Below are 7,653 nucleotides of genomic sequence, written 5' to 3' on the forward strand. Positions count from 1 at the left end.
AACGACTCGGCGAGTTGGGTCGCGAGTTCCCGATTCCTTCACTTTTTACCAGTGTCGAGTGAACCCAGTGAGCTAGAGAGTGGACTCAGCGAGTTGAGGGTGAACTCAGTGATGGAGGGACTCGGCGAGTTGTTCATCAACTCGGCGAGTCCAAGGCAATCTTCTTAAAGATCAAGAACAACTCGTCGAGTTTGTTTAGAGGTGGCAATCGTGTCGTGTCGTGTCGGGTTCGTGTCGTGTCGAAACACTAAACGGGTTGAAAGTGCTTGACCCTAACCCGACCCATTTAATTAACGTGTCGTGTCGTGTCAACCCGTTTATTTTCGTGTCGAGTTCGTGTTGGGTTTCGGGTTAGGGTTGTACCTTGAAATACGTCGTGTCATGTGAGGTTAAAAGATTGAGCATGTTAAAAGAGTAGGAGTTGGGTAGGCGGAAAGGAAAAACTAATAGTTTGGAGGCAGAATAGATGAAGTCATAGCAAGTTTAGATGACAAAATTAAAAGAGTGGGAGTTGGGGAGGCAGATGAAAAGGTCGCGAGGATGTGAGAGTGGTGAAAGAGACTGGGTACTTTGGGAGAGAATGGAAAAACTGAAATTAAGTCTTGATCTAGACGGCTAAGTCATTTCAACATTACAAAACGACTCAATTCGAAGGTTTTCTTTTACTCATGGTTTTGGTTTTGTATCTTTCTAGTTTATTTAAATAATTCAAAAAACTTGCATATAAATAAACGGGTCATTTTCGAGTCATATTCGAGTTGAAATTCTCAACCCTAACCTTACCCGTTTTATTTTCGTGTCGTGTCGTGTCAACCCATTTATTTAAACGGGTTGAAATATCTTACCCAAACCCGTTTATTTCGTGTCGGGTTCGTGTCGAGTTTCGTGTCGTGTCAATTTTTGCCACCTCTAAGTTTGTTCATCCGGCTCGGCGAGTCGGATGAAGATTGTCTGAGTTCTTGGATCAAGAGGGTACTTGTAACATCCCCCTCTGGCACGTATCACAATATTGTCCGCTTTGGGCCACTCGGCACGAGGACTTCCCAGGGGGTCACCCATCCTGGTACTACTCCCGCCCGAGCACGCTTAACTGCAGAGTTCTTATGGGATCTGCTGCCCTCACGGCTTTAAAACGCGTTGTGATAAGGAAGGTATCCACACCCCTTATAAGGAGATGTTTTGTTCTCCTTCCAAGCCGATGTAGGATCAGGTGCAACCCACCTTCACCCCCCATTAAAGCCGTGAAAGTGGGGTGCGATCATACCCGCACTAATGCACCGGATCCCATCAGAACTCCGCGAAGGTGGGTTGCACCTGATCCTACATCGGCTTGGAAGGAGAACGAAACATCTACTTATAAGGGGTGTGGATACCTTCCTTGTCACAACACGTTTTAAAGCCGTGAGGGCAGCAGATCCCATAAGAACTCTGCAGTTAAGCGTGGTCGGGCGGGAGTAGTACCGGGATGGGTGACCCCCTGGGAAGTCCTCGTGCCGAGTGGCCCAAAGCGGACAATATTGTGATACGTGCAAGAGGGGGATGTTACAAATGGTATTAGAGCCAGGGCACGGGTCGATGTGTTCGACAGGGACGTCGAACCCTATAATGGGGGGTGAAGGTGGGTTGCACCTGATCCTACATCGGTTGGGAAGGAGAACTAAGCATTCCTTATAAGGGGTGTGGATACCTTCCCTAACACAATGCGTTTTAAAGTCGTGAGGGCAGCAGATCCCATAAGAACTCTGCAGTTAAGCGTGCTCGGGCGGGAGTAGTACCGGGATGGGTGACCCCCTGGGAAGTCCTCGTGCCGAGTGGCCAAAGCGGACAATATTGTGATACGTGCCAGTGGGGGGTGTTACAAATGGTATCAGAGCTAGGGCACGGGTCGATGTGTTCGACGGGGACGTCGAACCCTATAATGGGGGGTGAAAGTGGGTTAGATCTGATCCCACATCGGCTGGGAAGGAGAACTAAGCATTCCTTATAAAGGGTGTGGATACCTTCCCTATCACAACGCGTTTTAAAGCCGTGAGGGCAGCAGATCCCATAAGAACTCTGCAGTTAAGCGTGCTCGGGCGGGAGTAGTACCGGGATGGGTGACCCCCTGGGAAGTCCTCGTGCCGAGTGGCCCAAAGCGGACAATATTGTGATACGTGCCAGAGGGGGGTGTTACAGTACTCGTCGAGTCGATGCCAGACTCGACGAGTAGCAGTGAGTAAGAGTGAAAAGTGAGAGTGGGACTCGGCGAGTCAGCCCAAAAGATAATTGACTTTGACCGAGGGTAAAAGAGTCAGTTTACCCCAAGCGCAGTGTTTAGTATTTGATTGAGTGTGTTTATGGACTTGTAGCCGAGGAGATTCAGGAGCAGCCGCCGTTAGCTTTCTGAGCCACACACTCAGCAGCCAGCTTACGAGGTGAGTTTCCTCCCTGTAGGAACGGGTCTAAGGCCACAATGCCGGCCCGTTCAGTTAGCAGTAGTTTCCGGATTTAGATCCGATGCAGTAGTTAGTATGTTCGATGCCTTCGTGGCTCGAACAGGATTTATGTGCTATGTTTTATGTGTTAAGTATTATGTGTTCCGTGCCACGGCCCGATGTAGCATGTCGTATATGTGTTATGCTAGTTGATGTGTTATGCTATGGCATGTTCAGCCAGTCAGTTCCGGACTTCGGTCCGATGCAGTTAGTTCCGGACTTCGGTCCGATGCAGGGGACAAGGTCCCAGTCAGTTCCGGACTTCGGTCCGATGCAGTTAGTTCTGGACTTCGGTCCGATGCAGGGGTCAAGGTCCCAGTCAGTTTCGGACTTCGGTCCGATGCAGTTAGTTCCGGACTTCGGTCCGATGCAGGGGACAAGGTCCCAGTCAGTTCCGGACTTCGGTCCGATGCAGTTTCCGGGCTTCGGCCCGATGCAGTGGGCAAGGCCCAATATGTGTTTATATGTTATTGTATGGTATGTGGTAGTTTGGGGGAGCTCACTAAGCTTCGTGCTTACAGTTTCAGTTTGGTTTCAGGTACTTCCGCAAGCAAAGGGAAGAGCTCGGGGTGACAGCATCGCACACACCACAGCATAGCTTTTATCCTGGGGATATCTCTTGATGTTTTGGGTTGATGTAGTATGATACAGTTTTCCGCACAATATTTTATTATGTTTTGGGGATACATCGCGTATGTTTTATGTTATGTTACTTATATTATGGTTTTGATTATATTGAAAAACGAAAATTTTTGGGTCGTGTTTTTGGGTCGTTTCAGTGGGAAGGCGCCGACTTGATTGTACACACCAGTGAAAGAGTTATGTTTTGAGGATCCTGGATTTTAATCAAACAATTATGCAGTTGCGAGTTGTAAATTAAATAAATGATATTTTTGTAAAATGTGTTATGAGAATCATGTGATTTTAAATGAAAAAATTGTTTGAAAATTTACGGTGTTACAACATTATAGTCATTTACTAATTTGATGGGTTACAACCCAAAAATATTATGTTTTAATTTCATATTTTGACAATAGACAAGATAACAAATTTATATATATATATATATATATATATATATATATATATATATATAATAGATTATATAAATAATCTCAACAAACACACAAGATAAACTATAATTGGTATAGTTTGGAAGTCACAAACTACACTTTCATTTCACAAGAACCATATAATTATTCAAATATATAATTATTTCATTTTACAAGAAAAAGGAGTCAAAGTTCCCATGAATATGTTGATGCTCTTGTGAGACATTCTCTTCACCGTACCTATCTAGCATACACTTTAAGTCCTGCATTATAACCACAGTCTCCTGGAGGGAGAGTGAGATAGTTTTGTATAAATCTATACAAGATTGACAAACCACACCTTAGTTGTTCGCTACAGTTAGACTGGCAAGTCTAGGGTGACAAAAGTCTACCAATTCCGATGCTTAAAGAACGTCGTTCAGGCATATCAATCATATCAAGCATGGTTATAATAACTCACATAGGGATTGAGAAAACGATTTGGTTTACAGAGTAAATTACACTTCATTAGTTTTATAAAAAGATATAACTACATACAATTTTTCAGTACAACAATACTTATACATTTTTGGTCTTAGGGTTTAAGACTACAGTTCACATTTAAGACAATAATGGATTTTCTGGAAACATATATTATCATTTTACAAGGAAAATATACAAAGGAAATACATACATCTACACTTCATACTTAAGAAAATATTGGATTTTCTGGAAATATACATTATCATTGTTACAAAGAAAATATACAAAGGAAATACATACATCTACAGTTCATACTTAAGAAAATATTGGATTTTCTGGAGACAGACATTATCATTTTACAAGGAAAAGATTCAAAGGAAATACATACATTTATAATTCATATTAAAGAAAATATCGGATTTTCTAAAAGTATACAAAAATCATTTTCTCGAAAACGTTACAAATCCTTCTTGCACAAAAATGCTTATGAACTTACCAACTTAATTGTTGACACTTTTCAAAATCACTTGTATTCTCAGGAAATTAGTAGACAGGTGTTCAAACCTTCTCGAGGGCTGGTGTTGCTGTTTCATGTTTTCTACTTTTCACTTATTCATATTCAACTTTTGAAAAAATAGAGTTTTGTAAACAATGTAATACTTGTAATCTCAATGTATGAATGTATGTGTTGTTATGTTTCATTTATATTCAATTGTTATGATACTGTACATGAAGTCACTCCATCCATCCCCAGTCGTTTCTGTCGTTCTGGTTTGGGGTTTGACAAATGTCATATAGAATCGATTGACGTACCTTGTGGTAGATCTGTGGAGTCCACACACATCTATGTGTATGAGATCCAACAAACTTTCACTTATTTCACAAGACCCAGTGAAATGTGATATTGTTATCTTACCGAAAAGACAAGACTCACATTCATCATTTGACGTCAAGTCAAATGATTCCAAAACTCCATACTTTTGGAGTTGGGCGATGCATTTCTGTTAATGTGTCCAAGACAACAATGCCACAAACATGTTTTGTCTACACCATTAGACGAACCAATATTCAATACACTATTGCCTAAGCTATCAACACAAATCACAGTTTCATACACGTCATTACAAGGTAAAGTTTCAAACGTAAAACCACCATTTTTATAAGCTAAAATCAAACCATTCATATCATCAAAATAATATTAAAACCCTTATTGTAATGACCCGTCTCTGGTACGTTGCTTTTATAGTATTTATTTTTGAAGTTTGTAGAGGAACTCGGCGAGTCTATGTCCCGACTCGTCGAGTAGGGTCGCATTTTTGATCAACTTATAGATCGGCGACTCGGCGAGTCCATATTCGGGACTCAGCGAGTCGGCGTGCCAGGTAGAAACCCTAAATCCCCGGGTTTGCACCCTATTTAAACCACCTTATCAGCCCCAAACTCGCCTCTTTCATCCTCAAAACGTTATCTAAGCAAACCCTAATCATCTCATTGAGTTTTTGAGCATTCTTGGTGTAATTCTTGAAGTTTTGAAGAGGAGAAGAAGGCTAAATCCAAAGAAGAAGAAGAAGATCCAAGTCCTTGCTTTCATCTTAGAGTACTTTGAGGTAATGATCAGTTTCTTCCCGTTTTGTTGATAGATTTCCCTTTATAAGCATATTTAGCCCATTCTTTAGCTTGTTCATAGTAGAGAAATCATATTGGATGGATTAGCTTTCGAATCTAGCCATGTTTCAATTCCAAAAACGTAGATCTATCAACTTTATTGAGCCATTTTGCATGATAGCCCTAGATCTACTCTTCCAAGTGCCTTTCTAGCCTTTATACCCTTTTGTATGCTTTTGTACACGTAAAGTTAGGAACTTTACGTGGTTAACCAGCCTTAGGAGCTCAGATCTATATATTGTATGCAATGGTTTTGAGCATAATCGAGTTTTTAGAAGTTGCATGCATAAGACTCGGCGAGTCGTTCTTCGGACTTGGCAAGTCGAGTCGCGAGTCCCCGATTCTTCCCCTTTGAGTGATTCCGAGTGGGGACCAGTGAGTAGTGTATGGACTCAGTGAGTTAGAGGTTAAACTCAGCAATGGAGGGACTCGACGAGTTGTTCATACAACTCGGCGAGTCCAAGGCAATCTTCTTATGATTCAAGAACAACTCGTCGAGTTGTTCATACGACTCGGCGAGTCGGATGCAGATGACCTGAGTGTTGATATAGAACGGGAACTCGTCGAGTGTATGCCATACTCGACGAGTAGCAACAAGCAGGGTTGAGAAATGAGAGTAGGGACTCGGCGAGTTGGCGGCCCAACTCGGCGAGTCAGGTCAACTGTAAAGTTGACTTTGACCAGGAGAGTTGACTTTAGCCAGGGGTAAAAGAGTCATTTTACCCCAATACAGTTATTAGTATTTGATTGAGTGTATTTGTGGAATTGTAGTCGGGGAGATACCGGAGCAACAGTAGATAGTTCCCGGAGCCACACACTCAGTAGCCAGATCACGAGGTGAGTTTCCTTTCAGTAGGAACGGGTCTAAGGCCACAATGCCGGCCCGTTTAGCTAGCAGTAGTTTCCGGACTTCGGTTCGATGCAGATTCTAGTATGTTTGATGCCTTCGTGGCTCAGACAGGATTTTGTGTTATGTGTTCCGGGTTACAGCCCGATGTAGTATGCTATCTATGTGCTCATGTTAGTTGATATGCTTATGTGATGCTATGTTCAGTATGTTCCGGACTTCTGTCCGATGCAGTCAGTTTCGGACTTCGGTCCGATGCAGTTAGTTCTGGACTTTGGTCCGATGCAGAAGGCAAGGCCTCAGTAGTCCCGGATTTCGATCCGATGCAGAGGGCAAGGCCCTGGTTAGTTCCGGACTTTGGTCCGATGCAGTTTCCGGACTTCGGTCCGATGCAGTGGGCAAGGCCCAGTATGTGTTTATATGTATTATATGGTATGTGGTAGTTTGGGGGATCTCGCTAAGCTTCGTGCTTATAGTTTCAGTTTTGGTTTCAGGTACTTCCGCAAGCAAAGGGAAGAGCTCGGGTTGATGGCATCGCACACACCACAACTTTAGCTGTCCTGGGAGTTGTTTTGGTTTTCATAGATGTGATTGATACAGTCTTGATACAGTTTACTCATAACACTTTACTTTTGTTTGTGAGATATTGACGTACGAGTTACCTTATGATTTTATCATGGTGTTTTAGTAATTATTCAACAAAAAATTTTGGGTCGTATTTTGGGATGTTTCACTTATCTAAACAATGCATGAAAAGAAATAATATTTCACATCATTTCTGACGAATAGCAACAATTAATCAAATCTATCATAACATCACCACAAAGAACAAGACCATAAAATCCAATCAACGACCATTTTAACGCTTCCTTATACCCGCTTTATAGCATGGTTTCGTGAATGAGGCCTACTATTGATTTAATTGAATTTTCTTATACATATAATCATAATTATATGGTTTGTGTTTACTAATTTTCATGATCATTTGTCACAACTAGCATTTTTGGCTAGGAAATGTTGTATTCATGTAATCAACTCCAGTATAACTTGTAACCTAAGTTGAAATCTTGTGCAAATGATTATTCCAAAAGCAACAATTTGAACCAAAATTGAAACGTAAAGTTCAAAACCTAATTCGATACATCTCAAATAC

At 41.9% G+C, this 7,653-nt stretch overlaps 1 pseudogene; it reads left to right on the top strand.

The window, feature by feature from the left end:
• Window positions 1-1,384: 1,384 nt before the first annotated feature.
• Window positions 1,385-1,502, top strand: LOC145027780 (5S ribosomal RNA; annotated as a pseudogene).
• Window positions 1,503-7,653: the final 6,151 nt, after the last annotated feature.

This window comes from Lactuca saligna, chromosome 1 (genome assembly GCF_052625555.1).
Source record: "Lactuca saligna cultivar CGN05327 chromosome 1, ASM5262555v1, whole genome shotgun sequence".
NCBI lineage: Eukaryota > Viridiplantae > Streptophyta > Magnoliopsida > Asterales > Asteraceae > Lactuca > Lactuca saligna.